Here is a 13,916-nt window from a genome sequence, read left to right as displayed (position 1 = left end):
AACTGCATAATTTTTGAGGGGCTTTCCTCGTGTGCTGGGCGAAGACTGGAGGCTCCTCTCAGATGACATTAAGTTACTGCTTCCCTTCCTCTACTACAGCTCGATCATTCCGGAATTTTAAAGGAAGTAGCCGATGTCAACCCAATCCCGAATTGTATAGCTGCAGCCCGCGCCCGAGAGCGGTTCGCGGGGGGGTCTCCGGGCTGCGGCGCCGGCTCAGACGCCTTCTCCTCCCCTCGCTCGGCTCAGCCGATTCTAGCCACCCGCAGACGAGGTGTCACGGGGAGACCTATGCGCCCGCAGGGGTGACATCACCTGCCACCCCGGGATCTCTAAGCGCCGTTTCTGGGGCCGGTGCGGCTGCCAGGCCCCTCCCCGAGGCAGGCCTGGAGGCGGCGCCGGCCGGGTTAATGTCCGGCCTGCCTGCGGGTAGCTTTGGCCGCCCAGGGACTCCTTCCTTCCAAACCTTAACAGCGCCTCATCTATTTAAACACCCTTGACCTAAAGGCTGGGCGGTTCCAGCCCTGCACTCCAGGGGGCGGCAGCTGGAGGAAGACCGGAGGCTAGGGGTCCCTGAGCGGCTGTGGAGGACAAACTAGGGTACAGGAGAGGCCGGGGCCCCTGCTGGGTCCCCTCCAGGACCCTCCTCTGGGGGTTTCTAGTACATACAACTCTAGGGGAGTCTGGGACGAAGATGCCTCCGACAACAGAACCTTCAGAAACAAAATCCCTCCTAAGACCCCACGAAAGCCGTTAAGAGGTGGGGGGGGTGGGGGGGTGGGGGGCTTTATGCCTGTCCCCCGAGTGCTGGTTCTATGGGACCTAAGGCAACTTGGGTTCTGCAGGCCTCCTTGGGCCAAAGGACTCAGGAGAAGGGACTGGAGGGGCAGGGGCAGCCTCGGCTGGTCCCGAGCAGCAGGGGCCGAAGCTCCTGGACCCATGGGAGGGAGGCATGGCACCCTGTGCTGGGCCGCTTATGCTGTTTTGACCTCAGATAGTGAGGGGTCTGATGATGGAGGCGCCCTTCCCCACCCCCACCCCCAGCCCCAAGCAAAGCTGGGACCCAGCTCTACAGACAGGCCTACAAGCTGAAGCTCCCGTGGCCTCTGTGGGGGGCAGTGTGGTCAGCATCCACGTGCATGGGAGAGCGGGTCCTCGTGGTTCCAAACACCTGCAGGCCTATTGCTTTTTCTTTTTTGTTTTGTTAAGCCTCGCCAGAGGATATTTTCCCATTGATTTTCAGAGAGAGTGGAAGGGACGGGGAGGAACAGAAACATCTATATGAGAGACACATGGATTGGTTGCCTCCTGCATGTGCCCCCGACCAGGGCCAGGGATCAAGCCTGCAACGGAGGTACGTGCCCTTGGCAGTCCGAGGGCTGACTCTCTATCCACTGAGCCACACCAGCCAGGGCCCTGCTTTTTCTTAAGGGGTGAAGCAGACCCTCACCAGGTTGCCGGAAGGAAGCCCGCACCAGCCCCTGCAGCTGCTTGGGTAGCGCCCTCCAGAGCTGCCCAGGGAAGATGGTGGCCACAGGCTCACAGCAGATCTGCGAAGCCCTGGTAGGTGCAGTGGAAGATGCTCTGGGCTGTGGAAAGCCTCTACAGGTAGCTGCACGGGAACTGTGAAGTAACACGGGCCCCTCCCTGCATCCGCGTGGCTCTCCCCCTCCCCAGCCCTCCAGGCTCAGGCCCTGGTTCTGGCTCTGGCCCCTCCCTGCTCAGCTGTCACCCTCCACCATTCCTGCGTGGCACACAAGACTGGTTGGACCAAGCAGGCACCTGGAGTTTGGCAGAAAGGGGGTGGGGGGGTGGGGAGCGTACATCTCCAATGAGATGCTCCAGAAATAGAGCCAGGATGGGAGAGGGAGCGAACGGCTCGAAGAGGAAGGAGAGGGAGGAGGGTGATGGGAGCAGCAGGGAGGGGCCCAGGACCGCACTTCTTCCCACAGGGAACTCTCTGAAGGCACAGAACCCAGAAGATGGAAGCAGGAGCACAGCCCAGGGAAGCAGCAGCACTGCCCCCTTCTCCACCTCCACCCCCACCCCCACCAGGGCAGCCTTGCCCTCTCTCCACCTCTGCACATGCTGCAAGGGTTTTCCTATGGCCACATCCGGGCACTGACTGTGAGCAGGCCATGGATGTATGTTTCTGCGTGAGTCACATACATTTGCATACATTTTACATTTTTATCTACAAAGGCTGGAGCAAGCTATTTTCAGCATTTTTGAAGCTAAAATGTTACAGTTGCTCTCCTTATCGATGCCATAGTTTGCTTTTTCCCCCCTCATTCTGCCCAATTCTGTCTTGGACCTCCCACTCCAGAACACAATTCAGGGTAGAGAGAGAGGGATCTTAGAGGCAAGAGAGAGGAGCACTTCTAATAATTAACAGAGGAGGCTACAGTGCACGTGGCTTGGCTCTTAGTGTTTTGTTTACAAGGTTATATCACTGTGAACCTTAGTATCTCAGCTCCCTCCATTTTCCAGATGAGAACAAGGAGGCACTGAGCAGCTAAGGAACCCACCCGGACAGGAAGTGGAGGGCTGGGACTCAGACCCTGGCGCCGTCTGCTCATGCTCTTAAATGCCATCCATGCTGCCCCCGCTGTCAGTTGACTGGCGAAAGCAGGGTGGCAAAGGTCCCTGGAAATCTTTGCTGGTCCATGGGTTAGAGACCACCTTCCAGGAATCCCTCCAGCCCTCTTCCATCTCTACACCTGTCACACAGATGTGTCCCGGGAAAGGGCAGTTACTTCATGCCTTGATGCCTTCACTGGATGGCCTTCAGTAGATGTTAACACCACACAGCTTGACTCTAACCTTGGCTATGGAGACACGTGTGGGGGGCCTTGGAGCACCAGGGTGATTTCAGACTGGAGCAGAAGCCTCCAGAAATCTGGCCCTGAGGGTAGGGAGGAGATTGGGGGAGACCCCATCCACATCTTAGGAAGGAAGGGGTTAAAGAGTCACTTTCATGGGCATTTTGCCAGCGGAGAAGTGCACGGCCAGCAACCCCAATCTGTCAGAGCAGCAGGGGTGTGTGTTCCTGTGGACAGGAGGCCCTGATTCAGCTAAGTGCAGACCTGTCCCTGCACCCCACGGCACTGAATCAGCACCCATCACAAGGTGTCCTCCAAGCCCGCGCTAACCACTCACTGCCCAGTCCTTTGAGTGAACACTCCCCACCTTCCCCAGCTCTCCCTCTGGCCATGCACTCGGGCGTTCCTGAACTCCCCACCTCCCCTGGTGACCGCCCTGCTCCTGCCTCACCGCCAGATTTAAGGGAGAGTTAAGCAAGGGTAGGTTGTCTTGCCGGGAGTGCTGCTGACGAGGGACGGAGCAGGAAGAAGTTATATTCCATTCTGAAAGTCAGCGGCCTCGCACAGAATTTCCAGGGCTGGGCTGTTATACTCATTGCCTCTCCAACAACCAACTCCTGTTTCCACCAGCCACTTGACCGACTGTGCTTAGAATCCAAACTGGGTATTTCCACATTTCTTCCCTCCTCACTGTTAGCAACCCAGCTCCTCTGAGCACAACAGGAAGGCCCTGGGAGTCCCTGCTCCCCTGACCCCCCGGAGGTCACTGCTCGGGGAAAGGCTATCCATTTGCCTCTCTCCACTCTGGGGCCAGCAGGGAGCACCCGTGAGCAGGGGCTGGGTGTTACTGGTGGCCAGGGCGGGCGGAGCCCTTTGCATTCAGATTAAAAAAACAAAGAACAGACTGTGATAGCCAAAGAACCGAGTGTTTCCACCCTCCCTGGTAGATCAGCTTTCTAAAAGCTGGGCCTACACCTTTGTTCACGGGGGTGTACCCCACACTCAGCCCAGTGGGTGAGTGAGGCTCCGGTAGACCTCCGAAGCAGCCGTAACCACACTGTGCCCCCCTGGTCAGCTTTCTGTCAGAAGCACCACCGACTGGCATTCAATTATAAATGTTGAATAAATAAAATGAACAACAGCGAACATTTATTTATTGAGTGCTTTTTAAGTGCCAGGCGTTGCTCTATGTGCTTCCCATAAATTAGCTCACTTAATCCTCATCATAAACCCAGGAGACAGGCGCTGCTATCCTCTCCACTCCACAGCAGCGGAAAGACAAGCCACTGGCTAGCCGGTGGTGACCTTGGAAACGAACCCAGATTCTGAATCCAGAGCCCACACGTGTAAACTCTATACTGGGCCGCGATGAGTGAACAGTGAACAGAGAGAATGAAGTTAGACTCAGGGAGAACGAAATCGGGGTTACAGGAGAAACGCAAGGCAGAACCCCCCGGGCCACCCATGACGAAGCAAAAAGAGCGCTGGCTCCCAAAGAAAACCACATCCGCGCCCACAGGGCAGATGACCCTGGGCACCAGCTACATGCAGTCAATCTAATGACAGCCTCCTGAGCCCCAGTCCCGGCGAACCCTCCTGCTTCTATGCCCTGGGCCAGCCTCCGTTTTCACATCTGTAGGTGGGCAACCAGGTGGGTCGGAGAGATGACTTCCAGGCTTTCTACCAGCCCTTAGAGGGCCATACGCTTTGCTTCCGAGCAGCCCCTGGGGTGGCCTGTTTCCTGCTCCCGGCTTCATTTCCTTCACCTGGGTCCAGTGAAGCGGCGTTTACTGTTCTAGAATTCGCCCTCACCCGTGGGGCCTAGAGAGAAGAGAATTCCCCAGGCTCCCACTGAGTCACCTCGGAGGGAGAAGGCTTGGCCTAAGAGTTCTGTTCTTGGCCCTCTTCCCACCTGCCTCTTCCCAGCCTCCTCGCGGTTCCAGCGGTCAGTTAGGTCTGCAGGCAGCACAGAGGAACGCACCAGCCCTCCCCAGTTACTCATTTCTCTATCCAAGTTTTGTGTCAGCTTGAGTCATGGGGAAGCTCTGCAGCTCTGGCAAGATGTAAACCTGAGAACGGCCGTCACCCCCTGGTGGCCTCCCCTGGCCCGGAGGAGGCACAGGGACACCCAGGTCCCTGTAGCCATGAGCTCCTCACCCACACCCACGTTCTTCAGGGGGGTGTCGAAGCCCTGCTCCCACGACCAGGGCCCCCAGTGAGGCCAGCGTTCCGGACAGCGGAGCTGCCTCAGATGAACGGAGCGAGCTGCAGTTTCAGGAGGGCCGCGTGCCAAGCCCCGGCTAACATGGCCCTTACCCAACACGGCTCAGATAGCACCACCCAGGGGTCAGCAGGAGAGGTTTCCTAGAGAGCAGATCAGAGGGCTCCACCGCAGGGTCTGGCGCCCCCTCCTACGTTACTTACCACAGCATCCCCGTCAGCATTTGGAAAGAGGCCAGGAGAGATGGAAGGATTCTCTCAAGTCCCAAAAGCCCAGAGACACAAAGTTCAACGGCTCTGACTTATCAGCTCCCAGCAAAGCAAGGGCACGTCCAGCTGGGGTCAGGGCTCACGGGCTGGCCTCTGCCCTCCTGTGGCCAGCATTCCCCCTGAAGCTGGCTGTGCTCCTCGCTCTTTCAGCCAGAGTTCTGCAGGCGCGTCCCACCCCTGCGCTGCTCTGCCAGGAGCTCTGACGCCACTCACCAGGCTGGCCCCGTCCCTATCAGGGCCAGGAGTGGCCACAGGGGCTGAGGGCGGGCTTGTCCAGGAGGCTGGCTCCCAAGGTGGCAGCTCAACATTCATGGAGGCTAGGAGAGAGGAGCATCGGCGCCTCGCCAGGGGTGCTCGCTATTCGTGCAGTCTCGCTTTGGGGCTACCGTTCAAGTTCGTGGGTGCGTGGCCCTGTCTCTTTAAGGACCAGGCCTCTTTAAGGCAAGTTCCCTCTGCAGTCACCCCTGCTCCCAGCGCTCCTGCGGCAGACGGCGGGGGCTCCCGAGCGCCATCTGCTGGCCCAGAAGAGCAGCACCTCGGCCACCAGGAGCAGTCCCGCTACGAGGCCTGGGAAAAGTCTGCACTAAAATCTGAGCTTAGCCCACGGATTCGACACAGGGCTGTGCGTTTCCCTCGTGAGCAACAAGGCTCAGGAAGTCAGGAGGAATTCCATTTGGGGCCAGGAGACAGCAGGAGTCCCCATGAGTGACCAGAAAAGAAAGACCACCCACTGGACAAAACCTTCCCTAAGATAGTCTCAAATGGGGGGATTTTCCCAGTCTCCCTGCTTGCCGGCTGCAGGACCCGAAGCGCCGCTGTACGTACCCTGTCCCCATAAACACTGGAACGGTGCTTCTCAATTAGGGGAGGGGTAGCTGGTATTGCCCCACGAGGAAGTATTAGAAAAATGTGTAGGAGCATTTCAGAGCCAGAGTTGCTCAAATATCCTGCAATATGCAGAACTGTCCCAAAGAACGTCTGTCCCCAGATGCCAACAGTGTTGACAACACTGGTCACGGGGAACGGAGGATGGTGATATGGCAAGCTCAGACCCCCCTGTTCTTCTTTGCCTCGTCATTCTGCCTTTCATGTCCTCCCTAAATTTTACCTTTATAATCCTAAAGGGAGTGGTCTGGCCCAGGCCACCTTCAGATAGGGTGCCAGCGGCCCTGGCAGCCCCGCCCCAGAAGCTCGGCACATACCTGCACCCAGCCTGCATTGGGTCGTCATGACCCTTGGAAGCGAGAGGCAGACAGACTCGGATGGCCAGGAAGCAGCGGACAGTCTGTGAGAAGAAATCACAGAAGACCAGCCACCCAGTTCCCCCAAGGGTCCTTCCTACATGAATGACCGCACTCCGCCCTGCGCTCTGTCCCCGGGCTGCCCCACCATGTGCGTCTTTTACATAAGGCACTTTCAGATCCTGGTCATGAAACTTGGTGACTCCTAATTTCCCCTTCTGCAAGGCCATCGCGCCCTCTCCCGGGCTGGTCGGCTCCGTCTCATGAGCACAGTCTGGCGCCAGCGGCTGACGTGAGAAACCCACACATGTGACGTGTGTCCTCGTGAAAGGAGAGTGGGGAAGAATGAAACTCTGGCTGCGGCGGTCAGTGAAAGGTGCACAGTGGTCACATCGGAGCTGGGTCTGTTGCCTGGAGCAGCCCCGGGCTCAACAAGCTGAGATCTCAGCTAGAAGGATCAACTGGAGGGAAGAGTTTCCCAGCAGCTCACAGAAACTAGGCAGCACTTTCTCAAACACATCTGGCCGGTCGCTCCCTTCTAAGCCCCATCGATGGCTTCCCACTGTGTCAGAATAAACACCCACAGCCCCTTGGTGGCACACAAGGCCCCGTGGCCTGGCCCCTGCACTTCCTTTCAGCTTCCTCTGGCACATTCCCCTCCTTGCTCTCTTTTTTAAAATTAATTTTAAAAATACATTGTTATTGATTTCAGAGAGGAAGGGAGAGGGGGAGAGAGAGAGAAACATCAATGATGACAGAGAATCATCGACTGGCTGCCTCATGGATTGGCTGCCTCCTGCGCACCTCACACTGGGGGGATTGAGCCCGAGACCCAGGCATGTGCCCTGACTGGGAACCGAACTGTGACCTCCTAGTTCATGGGTCGACGCTCAACCACTGAGCCACACCGGCCTGGCCTCCTCCTTGCTCTCTTGCTTTTTCAGAACTTTTGCACAGGTTGATATCTCTGGCTAAAATGCTCCACCCCCCACACTCTGCCTGGATATTTCCTACTCTACCTTCTGGTCTTAACTTGAATATCACTTCCGCTAGGAAGCTTTCCCTAACCACCAGACCAGGGGGGCCGGCATTTCAGATGACCCAGTCCTCTTGTAAGCCACCCAATGCCCGCGTCTTCTGCTAGACTGAGAGCTCCACGGGGTTAGGAACCACATCTCTCTCGTTCACCACTGTAACCCCAGAGCCTTGAAATAGTGATTCAATCACCAAATGAGTAGATGAATTGAATGAATGAATGAATGAATAACCAAATATATTGTTGGTTACGAAGAGCGTGGAAGGAGGGAGGACAGGTGCTTTAGCCAGCCCAGCTTCCGACTGGGAAAGGACTGTCCGGGCTGGTTAGGATATCCTGTCGAGTATGACCACCCTCTGGAAGGACTCAGAAAACAACAACAGGATCACAGAATCAGATTTGGGGCAGGAGAATTGCTGCTCCAATTAATCCTCTCACTGCTCGCACAAACTCCCAACTAGAAGCTCCCTAATGCACAGGGCTCCTGTGCCAAGTGCCAGCATCCGACGCTGCGCTCTTTTTCACCCAATCAGACGCCAACCTGGAAGGGGAATAGAAACCCAGAAATGGCTCAGCCCACGAAGGGAACTTTGGTCTCAATTCTCAGAGCCCTTCTCCTAGGCCTGTCCCAGTTACGTCTGTTTTCAGAGGAGGAAGCAAACGGTGGCTCTAGCCTAGAAAAAAGCAGTTTCTGGGTGGGAGCCTGCCCTGCGTCTCCTGCTGCCTGGGAGGGTGCAGATGCTGGGAAGCTGAGAAAGAGGCTTCCGGTAGGTGCAGCCACGCTGACCTCCCGCCTCAGCAGGTTGTAGGCTGACGCTGTCACTCATGGACTCCCAGGGATGAAGGTGATGCCCTTCCCACCAGAGAGGGGAAATCTTGCTTGCAGCTTTCTGACGGGAGAAATATGATGAAAACTGCTTCTGGGGCTCTGCCATCCCAAGGACCTAGCTTGAGAGGGTCTGCAGACTGCCTGACAGACAGACAGACAGAGTGTGGGCAGACCTCTGTGGCTGCTGCTTGCACTGAGCCACGGTGACCACTGGGCAGGCACCGCACCAGACTCAGCTGGTCTGCCGGGCACCTGCAACAAGGGAAGAAGGTTCCTTCTCGTTTCCCCATCACTGACACAAATAAGATTGGATTTGTTGGGCCTTGGGTCCGTGATGGTCCAGAAAATCAGCCGAGGCCACTGGGGCCAGTAACCCAGAAGGTTAGTCCTCTAAGCCACCTGCCCGGTTCCCACCGGCTGCCCAGTAAAATACTGGCATAGCTAATCCTCTTAGGATTCTTCTCCCCTAAAGTGAAGGACACGGTGGTAGGAGGGAGTGGCTGTCAGCGAGGGCAGAGAGATGATAAAGGTGACAGCAACGAACACTTACTTCGTGCTTCCCATGCCGGGCTGATCTAAGGACTCCGCATGTATGAAACCACTGAATTCTCCCAGTAACCCAAGTGCTCCAGCATCCATGCCTTAGCCCCTCAAACTCCACGACCTCTCTCCACAGAAGGGAAAGAGAACTAAGTTGAGCACACCCTCAACCCAGGGTCTAGCTCTGCCACCAGCTCGCTGTGTGGCCTGGTGGCACTTCCTTTCCCTCTCTGGGCCCTGGTTTGCTCACTTTGAGATGGAGGAATGAAGGTCATCCTGTCTACGATTCCCGAGAGACAGAGAACCAGGAAATGGCTGACAAGGGAGGGAAAAGCTTTCCTCTTTCCCGCACGCCAGGTGCCCAATATTGCAGGAAGTGCACTGGGCCTTGTAAGCTAGCAAAGTTACTCCTTAGCTCATCGGACATTCCCTGAGCATTTACAAAACAAGGCGCCTTCCTTTGCCTATGGTGCTCAGGACCGTGGATTGGAAACATGCCCACCCTCTCCCGGCTCGGGTCTGACCTACAGCCGAGGGAGGACACGCCTCCTCAGCAGTTTCCGGGCCCTCCCTGCAGGCGCCGTGTTTCAGCACATTGGTGGCCAGGACGTTTGCCAAGCCTGTGCGGCCACCTGTTCAGTAGATGGTATCGAAGGTCGCTATGCCACTGATCTGTATTCTGCTGCATCTAAACGGAATGAGCTGGAACAAGTAGGAAAGGAATCGTTGAAAACAGCACATCTTGAAGGACCCCCAAATGGCGGCTTCGATTACGAATCCCTATGGCAAGTGTTCCCTTAAAGTGAAAAGCCTGAAGGACATGACCGCAGAAGAGAGACCGCCTCCCCTCACGTCCAACCTGATCCAGCTGCCAGTCAAAGACGGTCGCCGGGACAACAGCCCTGGCGTCGCTTCTGCCCCTCCTACCAGGAGGAGTGTCACCGCGGAGAAGGACCATGCACAGTGCCCTCGGCATCGCCTTTAGATGAAGCCACTCTTTCTGAATTAAAAACCATCTTGAGCCCAGCCAGCATGGCTTACCGGTTGAGCCTTGACCTATGAACCAGGAAGTCATAGTTCAATTCCCCGTCGTTTGGGGCGCATGCCAGGTGGGCTTGATCCCCAGCAAGGGGTGTGCAGGATGGGGAGTGCAGGAGGCAGCCAATCAGTGATTCTCTCTCATCATTGATGTTCTATCTCTCTCCCTCTCCCTTTCTTTCTGAAATCAATCTATATATATATATATTAAAAACCATCTTGAACAGCGTCCTAAGTAAAAGCCAAATATTGAAACTGGAAGTTAAGATTGATCTGTCAGTCATGGGTGGAATGATTGTCCGAATTGAAGAGAAATATGTTGATATGTCTGCAAAAAACAAGATTCAGAAGCTGAACACGTTTATGCAGGGGGTTTTCTGAAAAGTGTTGATTTTTCTGTCAGCAACAATAAAATGCTTCCTGAATAGGAAAAAAAAAACACAAAAGAAGACATGCCCAGAAGTCATCAAGAGGCAAGGCAGTGCCTGGTGTGGGTCCAGAACGTGGTCCAGACCGTAACGTGGGTAACGGAGGAAGGGGGCTGGTCACCACTTCCAAACTGAGTTGATAACCAAATGCTTCTTGGAAGAAGTGCCATTTGAACTGGGACCTGGAAGGACACCTAATATTTAATTTGCAAAAACAGTATGGTGGGGAGGCAGGGCATTGGGGTGTGGGGGAGAAGCATAAGCAATTACACAGAGGCAAAATGGGGGTGAAGAGCAGAACCAGAATGAATGACTGGAGGAGAAGGTCCTTTTGGGAACCGGGGAAGACAATAGAATATTGCTAATAGAACAGTGATGGTGAACCTATGACACGCGTGTCAGAGGTGAAACGCGAACTCATTTTTTTGTTTGATTTTTCTTTGTTAGATGGCATTTAAATATATAAAATAAATATCAAAAATATAAGTCTTTGTTTTACTATGCTTGCAAATATCAAAAAATTTCTATATGTGACACGGCACCAGAGTTAAGTTAGGGTTTTTCAAAATGCTGACACGCCGAGCTCAAAAGGTTCGCCATCACTGTAATAGAACATGTGGCCTGAGCATGAACTCAGGGACTCAACAGAATTTGCAGCTTTTCTCAGGCCTGTCCTTATAAAGAAGTCTTTCTGGGACACCTCCCCACCCTCAACCCTCACCCCCGTGCAACACCCACAAAGGTTTAGGGCCCACCTCCCCTTCTTGTGAGTTTGCAGGGCCAAGGCATCCAGGTACTGAAAGCCCTTCGGTCAGTGTGTCCCTGGCTTCCATCCTTATGTTCTAGGCACTGTGTTCAGCGCATTACTTTTCCTCTCAGCCTTTTCTTTCCAGCTTTATTGAGATACAACTGACCAAGAACATTGTGTACGCTTAAGGTATCCGACGGGATGATCTGATACAAGCAGGTATTGTGAAATGATTGCAATGAGATTCGTTAACACATCCAATGCATCCACGACTCACATAGTTACTTTTTGTGGGTGTGATGAGAACATTTAAGAGCTACTCTCTGAGAAAATTTCAAGTATACAGTAAAAAAATTTCAAGTATACAATTTCAACTGGTGTGCTGCAAGAATTTTTACAACATGTAATACCTAACTATTTAGTCAGGGGCACTGACCTCTTTTCCCCGAGGTTGTTAAATAAAAATGACAACGGCCAACACAACAACATCTGGTACGAATCAATCAAAATTATACCTGTTTTTTTGTTGTTGTTGGATCTGCAAAAAATATATTTTTTGGTGTGCCACAGAATTTTAGTCATTAGTTTATGTGTGCTGTGAGATGAAAAAGATTGAAAATCACTGCAATAGAGTATTGTTAACGATACTCACCACGCTGTACATCCGATTCCCAGAACTCATTCATCTGATACCTGAAAGTTGGTACCCTTTGACCAGCATGTCCCCACCCCCCACCCTAACTCCAGAACCATCCGTCTCCTCTCTGTTTTGACGTCACTCTAATTTGTAACACATGACCCCTCTGTGTGGAAGACACGATCATTATTCCCAGTTTACAGTAGAGGCTCAAGGTCACATCTCCAGTAAGTGAGAGAGTCAAGTTCACACTCAGATTTGACTGGGTCCAGAGCTGAAGTTCCCCAACCACTGCTATGAACTGAATGTTTATGTCTCCCCAAAATTCCCAGATGGAAGCCCTAACCCTCACTGTGATGGTGTTTGGAGGTAAGGGCTTTGGGAGGTGGTTAAGCTTAGATGAGGTCACGAGGGTGGGTACCCATGATGGGATTAGTGCCCTTACAAGAAGAGGAAGACACCAGAGCTCTCTCCCTACCATGTGAGGACACACAGCAAGAAGGGGGCAAACGACAAGCCAGAAAACGCGCCCTCATCAAGAACCCAACCATGCTGGCACCTTGACCTGGGACCTCTGAGCCTGCAGAACTGTGAGAAATAAATGTCTACTGCTGAAGCCACCCAGCCTGAGGTCTTTTGCTATAGCAGCCTGAGCTAAGGCACCTACCCATCCACCGCTCACAACCCTGCAGAGAGTATCCCAGCCTTTGGCATCACAAGATTGTTCACTGGCAAGGGAGCCGAGTCCCCGCTACACCAGGTAGCACTGGCGTCGGATACCGATATGAGTTTACGGGCAGAGCTCTTAACGCTACCTCCAGGGCACGTGTTGGGCAAAGAAGGCACAGGATGCACCCCTACCCTCATTCTCCTCAACTAGAGTCTGACAAGCTCTGGAGTCTTCCCAGGACTCTGTGGGCCTGAGGCCCGTCCCTGGAGTGTCCCCGGTGGCTGCCAATGCTGCAAGAGTTACCCAGCCTCTGAGCATGTCTCTCACCAAAGCAGCCCTGCCTGGCCCAGGTTCAGCCAAGTCTTTAAGGACCCTGCTAAGGAAAATTATTCCTTAGCTAATCTCTCAGGGGAATGCAGAGGAAAAAATTGGGGTATCAGCTCTACATTGGCTTCATCCCAATGTTCCTGTCTCCACGGCTCTGGCCCTAAAGAAGAGGACCAGCACACTCAGAACTTTCTAGAAAATTCTCTGTGCTCTGAACAGAGACAGAGGCCACTGGGCGAAGATACCACCACCTGGTGAGACCTGAGATTCACTTTCCTAAGGAAGGACCCTGTGTCTGGGGAGTCCTAGTTCCCCCGCAGTGCCACCTGGGCCAGCGCTCAGGGGCCATCTGGTCTTTGAGGCGTCCCTCCCACAGAGGCAGCCGCCAGCCCTGCCTGGCCCAGGCTCTGGTGAGTTCTGTAAGGAGCCTTCTTAAAGGCAATCACTCCTGTTCTGGAGCCACCAGGACACAGGGCCCGATCTCATGCTCTGGGGCAGGGGTCCTCAAACTACGGCCCGCGGGCCACATGCGGCCCGCCGAAAACATTTATCTGGGCCGCTGGGTGTTTTTGCCGCCGCTGCCTGTTGCTTAGCAGCCGACTAGTTTTTTTTAAACTATAGTCTGGCCCTCCAACGGTCTGAGGGACAGTGAACTGGCCCCCTGTTTAAAAAGTTTGAGGACCCCTGCTCTGAGGGAACGGGGAATGGCTGGGGGCTTGAAGCTGCAGCAGCCTCAGCTTCAGGCTGAATGATTTCAAACTTCTACCCCTGCCCTTCTACCCCTCCCAGGGTGAGCCCCACGCCCGATTTCTAGTCCAACGGTTGCAGATAGAAGACATGGTCCCTTTGCCTTCTGGCCCCTCCAAAGTCTCAAGCTCTAGGGACCCCCCTTAGGTCTTAGCCATGACTCAGAGGAAACCTGGTTCCTCACCCTAACCCTCCTCTCAGGGCCCAACATCTTCTAGACAACTCATTGCCCAACCCCCACGTGCTGCACTGAGTTATTTTCCCAGGTTCCCATTTCTATCTGATTATGCAAGTTTCTTTCCTCCAGGAAGCCACACACTCGTCACATGAGAATAGCTACATGTCACCAGCACGGGGGGGGGG

At 54.3% G+C, this 13,916-nt stretch overlaps 1 protein-coding gene and 1 pseudogene across 1 annotated transcript in view; one reads left to right on the top strand and one right to left on the bottom strand.

The window, feature by feature from the left end:
* Positions 1-10,377, top strand: part of LOC102443334 — a 17,309-nt pseudogene extending 6,932 nt beyond the window's left edge.
* The window catches only part of ABR (active BCR-related), a 179,066-nt gene that overhangs the window by 139,606 nt on the left and 25,544 nt on the right, over positions 1-13,916 (bottom strand). The gene's annotated exons all lie outside the window — the stretch shown is intronic.

Source organism: Myotis lucifugus, unplaced genomic scaffold, assembly GCF_000147115.1.
Source record: "Myotis lucifugus unplaced genomic scaffold, Myoluc2.0 scaffold_157, whole genome shotgun sequence".
Taxonomy (NCBI): domain Eukaryota; kingdom Metazoa; phylum Chordata; class Mammalia; order Chiroptera; family Vespertilionidae; genus Myotis; species Myotis lucifugus.
Note: the sequence above shows the minus strand (reverse complement) of the source record. Positions and strands in the feature narration are given on the sequence as shown.